The sequence below is a fragment of the Desmodus rotundus genome, chromosome 7 (genome assembly GCF_022682495.2).
Source record: "Desmodus rotundus isolate HL8 chromosome 7, HLdesRot8A.1, whole genome shotgun sequence".
In the NCBI taxonomy this organism is placed as follows: domain Eukaryota; kingdom Metazoa; phylum Chordata; class Mammalia; order Chiroptera; family Phyllostomidae; genus Desmodus; species Desmodus rotundus.
In genome coordinates, this window is record NC_071393.1 from 135,499,554 (window position 1) to 135,510,074 (window position 10,521).

General features: G+C 55.4%; 1 pseudogene; it reads left to right on the forward strand.

The window, feature by feature from the left end:
• The first annotated feature begins 8,910 nt into the window (after positions 1-8,910).
• Positions 8,911-10,240, forward strand: LOC112311724 (nucleoporin NUP35 pseudogene; annotated as a pseudogene).
• Positions 10,241-10,521: the final 281 nt, after the last annotated feature.

Below are 10,521 nucleotides of genomic sequence, written 5' to 3' on the forward strand. Positions count from 1 at the left end.
AAACCGGAAAAACCAGACGGAGCCCAGCGCCCACGTGGTGGGTGGTCAGGCGTCTGCGCCGCACGTCGCGGAGTGGGTCCCCGTCCCCAGCGGAGTCGGAGGTGCTCGGCCCGGGTTTTGCCTGCGGCCTGGGCTCGGGGGCGGGCGCTGGGGGAGGAAGAGGGAGGAGGAACAGTTGAAACTGCAGGTTTCCTGTCGCCCCTGCCGGCGGCGAAAGGTCACCACGCGGCGGAGGCTGGCGCCACCGGCTGCCCTGTTGCTCTCCGGGCCCGGAGGCCTGGCCCGCTGCTTCCTGTCTGCCCCGCTTGTGCTCCGGCCCACGAGGTTCAGAATGAGCCATCCCCGGTCACCCCGGCACCTGTGTCTCCCCGCAAGCCCCTACTTTATTGGCCCTCCAGCTGCCCCCGCCCCGGTTACTGAATCCAAGGACGGTTTCAGGCCACCGGCCTCCCCTTTTTAGGGTCTCGGTAACACCCCCGCCCCCCTCCGCCGAGTGGAGGCTCTGCCCATCTCCCCTACGCACTCGCCGCCTCTTCTTGGCTTGTAGCCTGAGCTGCTGGAACAGGACCTGTGTGCAGATGAGTCGAGGAAAAGGCCAGGCCCCACCTGGACGCCAAGGCCACTTCCCCACCCCACCCCCAGCCCCACCTGGCCGCCTTCCAGGGCTCCCTAGCCAGGTGATGAGCGCACCATCTTCTAGAACCCCAAGCATCCCCGCCCGCAGGGAATCTGGGTGAGTCCTGCCATTTATGGTCTCTACATACCCCTGGAATCCCCGCCTTCCCTGCTGTCGCCCTGCCCACCTCCCTAGGTCCTCACCACTGTCCCCGTGAGCTAGCTCACTGCTCCACGCATCTGCTCAGCCCCGTCTCCACCCTAGAGCCGCGCAGGGCTTTGAGAGCACAGAGCTGACCCCGTCCGAACCCTCTGACAGCCCGCACCCGTCACCTCTGGGGAGAGACAGCTCCTTAGCCAGGCGGGCGGGCCCCTGCCGGCACCCACCTGCCTGCCGGGCTCAGTTCCCACGCTGTTTCCTGTCCCTCCCCTTTTTCTTTTTAAACCCTCACCTGAGGATACGTTTATTGATTTTAAAGAAAGAGGAAGGGAGATGAAGAGAGAAACATCAATTAGTTGCCCCCTGTGCACCCCAACAGGACATAGAACCTGCAACCCAGGCAAGTGCCCTGACTGATTGGGATCTCTACCCGCCACACCTGCCCCACCTGCCAGTCCCTGGATATGAAAAGGTTCTCAGGACTCGGGAACCACAGGGGTCACTGGGCCCTCCAACCCCCACTGGTCCACTCCCACCTCACCTCCTTTTCTATCCAGCCGCCTCAACTCATTTTTTTAAGGATTTTGTTTATTTATTCTTAGAGGAGAAGGGAGAGGGGGAAGAGAGGGAAACATCAATTGCTTGTCTCTCACGCCCCCCAACCAGGGACCTGGCTGGCAACCCAAGCATGTGCCCTGACTGGGAATTGAACCAGCGACCTTATGGTTCGCAGGCCCACACTCACTCCACTGAGCCACACCAGCCAGGGCACAACTCAGTATTTCTACCCCACCTCTGAGTCCTGCAGAATTAGCTTCTAATTCTTTGCTGAACTTTTCCTGAAGTGATGTTGCTGTCAGGGGAAGCTGACCGTTTTCCTCCTCCATTTGAAACCTTCGATGTCCCTCCATTAAACTGGGACATGAGGCACAGACTCTGGATCCAGGTGCCCTGGATTCAAGTCCCAGCTCTGCCACTGCCTACCTGTGTGGCCCGGGCAGGTCACTCGGCCTCTGTGCCTACAGCTCAGCATCTGTGAAATGGGCAAGAAAATAGCTTCCTCCTAGGGTTGTTCTGAGGCTGAAATGACCTACTTGTGGATTTGGAGATGGCCCAGACAGGGTCTGGCACACAGTAGCTGCCGTGTGCACATTCGTTAGTCACTTTCTGGTTTTCCCTTGGATTTCTTCTTTGACCCATGGGTAATTCACAAATGTGTTAGTTTCCAAATATTTGGAGGTTTTCCCGATACCTTATTGGTATTGGGTTCTAACACTTAATTGCATTGTCACCAGAAATCACTTTGCATGATTTAAATTCTCTCGAATTTGTGGAGAGTTATCTTAATAAATGCTCTGTGCACAAAATAGTCACGCTGAGGGAAAGATGCCAGTCATTTATATACAATTTTACAAAATGCAGACTAACCCTAGCATCAGAAGGCAGATCAGTGACTGTGTGTGGGGGTGAGGGTGAGGGGGGCTGCGGAGACAGGGAAGGAGGGGTGCAGAGGGCAGCAGGACACTTTGGGTGACAAGTCTGTCCACTGGCTGGTTTGTGCTGACAGACTCACCGGTGCACGCCTGTGCTGAAACACATCGAACCCTACTTGAAACGTGTCCGGGTCACAGCGTATCTCGATTACGCCTCTTAAGGCTGTTTTTTAAGAAACTGATGTTTAGCAAAGACCTGTGTTCAGAGTCAAGGTCTATGGGGACGTGCAGTGGCTCATTCTTTGCAAAGAGGCACCGTTGACGTAGAGGATGGTGGCGGCTGAAGCACAGTGCGCCCGGCCAGGGGCTCCCCGTGTGGCCGAGGACCATAGGAGACGTGGGAGCCCTTCCTGGGGACGCCAGTCAGACCTGCGGCCACTCTGATCGTGGGGTGGGTGGCCTTGGGACGGACCAGTTAGACCCAGGGAGGGCCTGCACCTGCAGAGCTGGTGGGTGGAGAGAGACCAAGTTGATAACGGGCTGGCTGAGGCCACGGGGCCGCAGGGTCCTCGCTGGGTGGGGCTGTGGTCACCCTGGGAAAGCAGGTGACGGGTTCCGTGTCGTCTGTCTCGGGCCGTCTGTGGAGCATCCGAGTGGAAGGGTGTCCAGGAAACAGATGCTGGGGATGTTAGCAAGGACTGGTGGCAGGGCTGGATGGGAAGGAAGGGACCTGTCTGTGCTTGGACAGGTGCAGGGTGGCCCAAGGACAGTAGTCTCTGGAAAGCCCAAGAGCTGGGAGCTGAGAGCTGGGAGGGAGAGGGGCTGGGGACGGGAGGCTAGCCTTGGAGGGGGATGCAGTGTGGGGGGGAGGGGGGTGTTGGGGCTCTCCCTACCTGCCCCCCTAGTCTCTTGCAGAAGCCCTACCTGCATCTGCTGCGCCTGCTCTGGGACAGGCAGGGACTGGTGTGCACGGAGCCCCTCCCCCACCCAGCGGGAGGCAGCTGAGGCGGCACCCTCAGGAGCTTACCTGGTGGTGGGGGCAGGGCACGACCTACACTCGCAAACAAGGAGTGAGACCAGTTCAGTGGCTCCTCAGTCCCACAGGAACTAGCCCTGAAGCCGGACTTCTTCTGGAAGCCCCTTGTTTCCCCTTGAACTCACCTTCAAACCTTCTGAGTCATCTGACTCATCCTTCAACCTCCACGTTCTGACAGCTGCCCCGTCTGGTGGATTTTTCCTTTAAAGTGTCCTGTCTCTATGCTCAGGTCCTCCGGCCCCCTGGTTGTGGCCACCTTCAGCTGGCTCTCACTGGATTTATTTGTTCTACATTCCTGTTCTCATCTGCCCCCTTCCCAGCGCAGACATGCCAGGGCTCCAGGGACACTGCCAGCAGTCCCTCTCGAGGTGGGAAGGCCCTTGGCCCAGCTGCCCAGCTCCTCCTTCCCCTGGGCCCCTAGTTGCTCCAGCCTCATGCATCCGTCTGCATGCCTGGCCTGGGCGCTCTCAGATCAGGAATGCTGGCTGTAGACCCCACAGACCCTGACCCCAACCCCCAAACTGTCCTGAGGAGGAGGCACCCCTGTCAGCCCCAACCAGGTGGCTTGGAATTTAAGAATCTAGCAGAGAAATCGATAGGGAGGGAGGAAGGACAGAAAGAGCAGAATGTGGAGAGGGGGTGGGGGATGGAGGGGTGGCGCACCAAGAATACCTGACATTGTTTCCTGGTTTACTCTCTCAGCCCCACCCCTGACCCCAGGCGGTAGGAACGGAATGGCCAGCTACCTGGCGACTAGGCTGCTGCCCTCAGGGGAGCGCTCCCACCACACCCTGCAGCCCTTCACTGTACCGATGACTGAAGCAGGGCTAGGACTCCGGTCTGGCCCTGACAGCTCCCCCGACCCTTCCCTGTCCACTCTCAGCTGCTCCCCAAACGTGCCTGGAGCTGAGAAGCGTGTCAGGGGTAGAATACAAAATAAGGTTTCCTTCCCTTTCTTTTTTCCTCCTCCATTATAGCCTTATGCGATTACTAGTAGAATGTATAACAGATTAATCAAATGGGTATGTTTAATCTTATGTTCTGGTTGAGATTTTGTTGCAGTTAACAGTTGCCCAGGAAGGAACAAAGGGACTTTTAACCCAGCCCTGACCCCACAAGCCCGGTCACCAGGAATGCGGAGACTGATCCATCGCAACCCAGGAACACGGGGACAACGTCAACCCGCCTGCCCACCGCCTGACTGGCTCTGAGGTCCTTATCAGAATGGGGACCTTCCTGGTCCCAAAATCAGTAATGTAGATTCTCACCAAGATCCAAACCCCCACAAAGACTGCTCATGGCCAGGACCCCCTCCACCCCCTCCCACGCACACTCCCTCCTTGTGCTCCCCCTGGGCACCCTGCCCCTGAGACACTTAGGGGAATGTGGGTGTTAGCGTTTTTATCTGATATTATTAGGAGTGCACTTATAATCCAATCCCTGTCTCTGCTTTTTTGGCTGGCTGGTCACAGGCAGCATGAGCCCCAGCTGGGTTGACCTCTGGTTTCAGAAGCCCAGGGTTTGCTCCACCTCCAATCCATCACCTCTTCTGCAGGTCGACCCCTGTCTACCGAGGGAGGAAACCGAAGCACCCAGAGAAAGGCCACCCAGGCACGGGGATACTGGGTACACTCCACGGACAGGGGCCCTGGCCTGGAAGCAACATTTTTTCCTCATCAACATTAAAAGAAACCATCTTAGAGGAAAAGACCAAACTGAGGACCCTCCGCAAGTGGAGGTGCAGGTCTGAATCCTTCAGCCCAAAGGTAGTGACGAGCCTTTGGCGCCATCTGGTGGCCAGTTGGTGGGTTGTGCTTGGGGCCTCCACCTGAGCAAAGGCTTTGATGCTGGGGATTCCACAGTTTCTTTACTTCTGAACAGAGTCGGGAAAGAGATAATTACGTGAGCTGCATCCTCCGTGTCTCACCCTGACGCATTTGTGCACAGCTTTTAGCCTTTCACTGAAACTGACTCTGTAAGACAACAGGAGGCGGCACATTTTTAAATGGAAAATGTGTGTGTGTGTGTGTGTGTGTGTGTGTGTGTGTGTGTGTGTGTGTCGGGGTCCAAGGAGGGAATCCTGGGTGAAGGCTGGCTCTCAGCGCGGCAGGGGGCTGTGGGGCACATCTTGGGGAAAGGCAGGCATGTGTAAGGGCCCACAGAGCAGTTCACCGAGGCCTGGGGAGGCTGGGTGGGTGTGAGAGGCTGGGGCTGAGCGCGTTCCCCAGGGGAGCCCGGGCCTGCTGGGGTGGTGCCTCAGCTGGAACTTACAGCTCGGAGTGCTGTGAGGACAGAGCCCCGCTCAGCTGGGAGCCTGCCCCACACTGTGTCTACTTCTGCACTAGCTTGGGCATGTGGGCCCTATGGCCCCCCAGCCCCTTGGGTTTCAGCGGCAGTGGTGAGGCAGCAGGGGAAGGAGGCCTCTGAGGTCTAGCAACCTGGAGGACGGCCACCCACCAGCATGGGCCCAGCACGGGCTCCTCCCCTCTCCCTGTGGGGTCAGTACCCTCATTTCTTTGTGGGCTGACCAATGGTACCCACCCCCATCCCGCGCAGGTGGGGCACCTGTCCCAGCGGGGTGCATCGCTGCCTCCTGTTCAGGACAGGGGACCAACCAGAGTCCTTCCCTGGTGGGGAAGAGCTTCCTTTCCTGTTCAGATGCAAGGTTAGAGGATGAGGGTCTGGGGCTGTTGAGGCCACCAGGGAGAATCAGGGAGAAGAGATGGATGGGGAGAAGCTTTCAAGAGCCACAAGGGAAGCCAAGCTCCCCCCTGCACCTCCTGGTTTGGCTCTGGAGCAGATAATGCCTTTGTTGTTAGGCTGCTGAGGGCTGGGTCCTGCCACCGGCCATCGGACATGTGTCACGCCACGGAGCGTCCTGCAGTGTCTGCAGGAATTTGTGGTTGCATGGGTGGGGGGACCTAGCAGGAATAATTAACTTCCTCTCTTAGGCAGAGCTCAGGGTCTTGCACGCTGAAGAGGTGGAACCCTCTTTGGTACTGAGGCAGGACTCCTGGGTCCTGTGAGGAAAGAACTAAGGGCTGTTCCACGCTGCTTGCGTTCAGTGCGGACGCTCTCGGTTGTCTCTGCCGTTCCCACAGCCTCCCCCTGGACAGCCCACCATGAGGCTAGGAAGCTGAACAGACAGGTCTTGGCTGCCCGGGGCCCTCAGCAGAGGGGCATGTGACCCAGTCCTGGCCAATGAGACAGGAGCACAGCCGGTCACCAGTGGGCGTGGGGGGTCATGGTTTGATGGTTTTCTTTTTGTTGTTAAGTTGCCTCAAATAATACTTAAAAGTTCATAGGGCTATAAAAATAATGAAAAAGTTAAATAATGGACTTTTTATTATAATAATTTCCAGTTTGTTTTCTCTTTTAAGATTTTATTTATTTTTAGAAGGGAGGGAGAAAAGGGGGAGAGAAACATCAATGTGTGGTTGCCTCTCATGCACCCTCTACTGCGGGACCTGGCCCGCAACCCAGGCATGTGCCCTGACTGGGAATCGAACCAGAGACCCTTTGGTTTGCAGGCTGGTGCTCAATCCACTGAGCCACACCAGGCAGGGTTATTCTTTTATATGCCTCTTGTACTCAACTGCATCTCAGCATCTGCGTCGTGGAGGACCCAAACTGTGACACTGTCTCTCAGAGCCCAAAATACAACCTCAGTTTGCAGCTCTGTGCCATGTATTGGAAAGACGACAGGAAAGAGTCCCTTGGAGTACGCATCCGTTAGATGTCGACACAGTTATGCTTACACGGTTACAGCCAAGCACAGAAGCTCAGAAGTTTACAACAGCGAGCACTTATCTCTTGCCCAGGCATGGGAGAGCCAGCTGGGGCAGCTCTGTCCATATGTCTCCTGCTGGGACCTGGGCTGAAGTTATCCCAGGGAGGCAGGTCCCCGGAGTGTGAGAGAGCAAGCCCAAACGCCTTCACAGAAGCATACTTCAAGCCTCTGCTCCCGTCACTGCCATTAGCAGAGGCCAAAGCCACATGGCCCAATTGAAAATGGAGGGGGAAAGACAGGCTTGACTGCCGTGAGGCCATGGCAGAGGGTGTGGGTGTTCACCACCGGGACCAGTAATTCACCTGCTGCCAGTAACAGTTCTCGCAAGTTGGAGTAAGACTTGACCGAACCGTCAATCCTCAGCTCACACTTCCAGGTTCCGCATCCATTCTGGAAGACTGTGTCCGCCTGCAGGGTTTTCTCTGGGCTTCAGGCGCAATAGGCATACCTGGACACCTGGAGATCTCTGGGGCAGTCCTGAAGACTATTCTGACTGAAATGTTTTCAGGGGACTTCCCATCTGATGGACACGCTTCACCGCTTCATGCAACCCCAGAGAGAATTACAGCTAAACCTCAAAACAAACAACACCCATAAAGGTCAGAAAATCGAACCGAATGGAAGTCCAGCAGCCAAGGATTTAGAGAAGCCACATTCATCCAGATGGGTAGGTAGGAGGGGTGGAGATGCGGCAACGGGCGGAGAGGAAAGGAGATGTGGTGGTGAGAGGCAGAAGCGGTGGAACGGGCGGTCCCACATTCATGTGTGGTGGGTAAAACTTGGGAGGAACATCTTGGGAGCAGGGATCCCAGCCCCAGGCCACACCGCACAGCCCAGGGTTCCAGCACAGGGAAGATAAGTCCCCATAACTTCTGGCTGTAAAAACCAGTGGGGGTTGGGGTGGCAGAAGAAACTGTTGGATTTTCAGATTCCACTTAAAGGGCCTGCATGGTCTTAGAATTACGCAAACCCACCCACTCGTATTCAGAACCAGCTTGAAGGGCGCCAGTCTCACTGCAGGGGTGGGGTGGGGGGAGTGAAGGCCTGGAAACAGGGCGAGTTCAGGCAAACCTCCAGAAGCCAGGCAGCAGCACTGTCCCCTCTCTGAGCCCTCCCCCCACACGGAGCCACAAAGCGCTAAAGCGGTTGCCCCACTCGGGCGGGTACCTAAGGCTCCGCCCCACATAATTTAAACGTGCCTTTTCTTCAACAGTCCCCACGCTACTAAGACAAGGAGTCAACAAGAACAGGAACGGGATCACAGAAATGGAGATCACATGGAGGGTTATCAGTGGGGAGGGGGAGGGGGTAATGGGGGAAAAGGCACAGGGAATAAGAAACATAATTGGTAGGCACAGAATAGACAGTGGGAAGTTAAGAATAGTATACAAAATGGAGAAGCCAAAGAACTTGTATGTACGACCCATGGCCATGAACTAAGGCGGGGTGGGGGGTGCTGGAAGGAGGAAGGTACCAGGTGGAGGGGGGAAAAGGAGAAAAATTGGGACAACTGTAATAGCATAATCAATAAAATATATTTTTAAAAAATATTTTCTGGATGTGCAAAGGCAAAATACACTGCTCCGCTATTGCCAATGTCATATGAAGGTCAAGAATGCTTCTTAGTTTGCTGAAATCTGGTTAGCATTTTTGGTGGAGTAGGTTCTGTGACTCTGTGTTGTCGTTAATGGTTGTCTCAGAGTGTTTAAGGAGGCATGGAGGTATGTTTGACTACAGAATGCTGTCTTCATTTTATAATGCGTGCAACCGACGAGCCTGCTTCCGGAGACCGGTGAGCGTTCTTCCAGGGGCAGCCTGGACCTGCCTTGTGTGTGCGCAGAACGTAGAACTCTAATGCGTGTCTTCTCGTCCTGAATCCAACCTGCTGCACTAGAACCCTCGGTTTCCAAATTTGTAGGATTAGGAAATATAGCAGAATTTCCAGGACTTGTTATTGCTTTCACTGTTCCTATCCAGTGTAAAATTACTTTCGAGGGTCCGGAGCTAAGGGTAGCCGCCGCGATGGCAGCCTTTGCTGCGGAGCCCTGGGAGCCCACGCTGGGCTCTGAACGAATGATGCTGGGTTCTCCCACGTCTCCAAAACCAGTTCTTACCTGGAGCTTTAATGGGCATTGGCCAGCTCCAGTGACTCCACAACCTGGACAGATGAGTGGCCCTCCTGTAGGAGTGATGGAAATGAGCTCACCTTTACTCACAGGCGGGTCGCCACACAACCAGTTGTACCGGCTCCTAAAGATGAAAGCGGAGCTGCACCAGAGAGCCGCGTGTGTGCTGACATTTCCAGCCCGGGACTTGGATGGACACCTTTCACTTCGAGAAGACAGCCCAGCATGCCAGTGATGCAGAGTCTTCTTGGGGGGGTTATGACAACTGCCCCTGGAACAGGGCAAAGTAGGTTTTGTCCAGCAATGTTGGTCAGCCACGAAAGACCTTACCTCCTGCCCAGTAGGATCCTTTTTTTTTAATAAAGATTTTATTTATTTCTTTTAAAAGAGAGAGGGCAAGGGAGGGAGAAAGAGAGGGAAACATCCATGTGTGGTTGCCTCTCACGTGCGCCCCCTACTGGGGACCTGGCCCACAACCCAGGCCTGTGCCCTGACTGGTACTGGCACCGGCGACCCTTTGGTTCTCAGGCCAGCACTCAATCCACTGAGCCACACCAGCCAGGGTGGATCCTTTTTATGCTCTAGGAGAGTCTCTGATTTCTGAAGATCACCTAGATGGCACATGGGTAAGTGTGTTTGGTTTCCTCAAACATCTGCTTCCTATAGATTATTACAATTTGCACAATATGAGAATATCTTAAAACAGGTGATGTCTAACACAGGAAACCGGGTACATATTTGTTATCAGTCCAAATTGCAGGCCCAGAAAGCCGTAAGCAAAGATGGGAGGAGTTGGGGAGAGTCCGTGGTGATCCGTGTAACGCCGCGTGCAGATGAAAGTGCTAGAAAAAACAGTAGCAGGTGAGCTCTGTTCCCCGCCAGCCTTTGCACCACCAGTCAAAACCTCAGGCCCACCGACCCGACCCAGAAGCACTCCAAGGATTTCTACCAGGAGGCCTCTTGCTACGGCATACAAAGCTTTTACTAGTGACCATCAGGGCATTTCTGACTGGCAGACAGACGCCAGAAAAAGGCGCAGGTCTTGCGTCCAGGACCCCGGAGTGCGTGTTTGGCTGGTAGCCCGGTGAGAGCGAGGAGCCCCGCCCACTGCAGCGGAGGAGGCTGCTCACTCACCGGGCAGAGCACTGCCCGGCGTCCGGGGCTGGGCTCTAGAGCCACCGTCGGCAGCATCGGGCGGTCATCTCGTGCCAGGAGCCTTTTTCTTCAAGGATACAGCATATTTGTAGCCCGCACTTTAAAGAAACAAAAAATCCCTTTAAGTAGGTTTTTGTGCTTTCCGTGGTAATGCATGCCTAAGCGCAAAACCGCAGCGCCAGTAACTGTAAATTATACAATTGCGT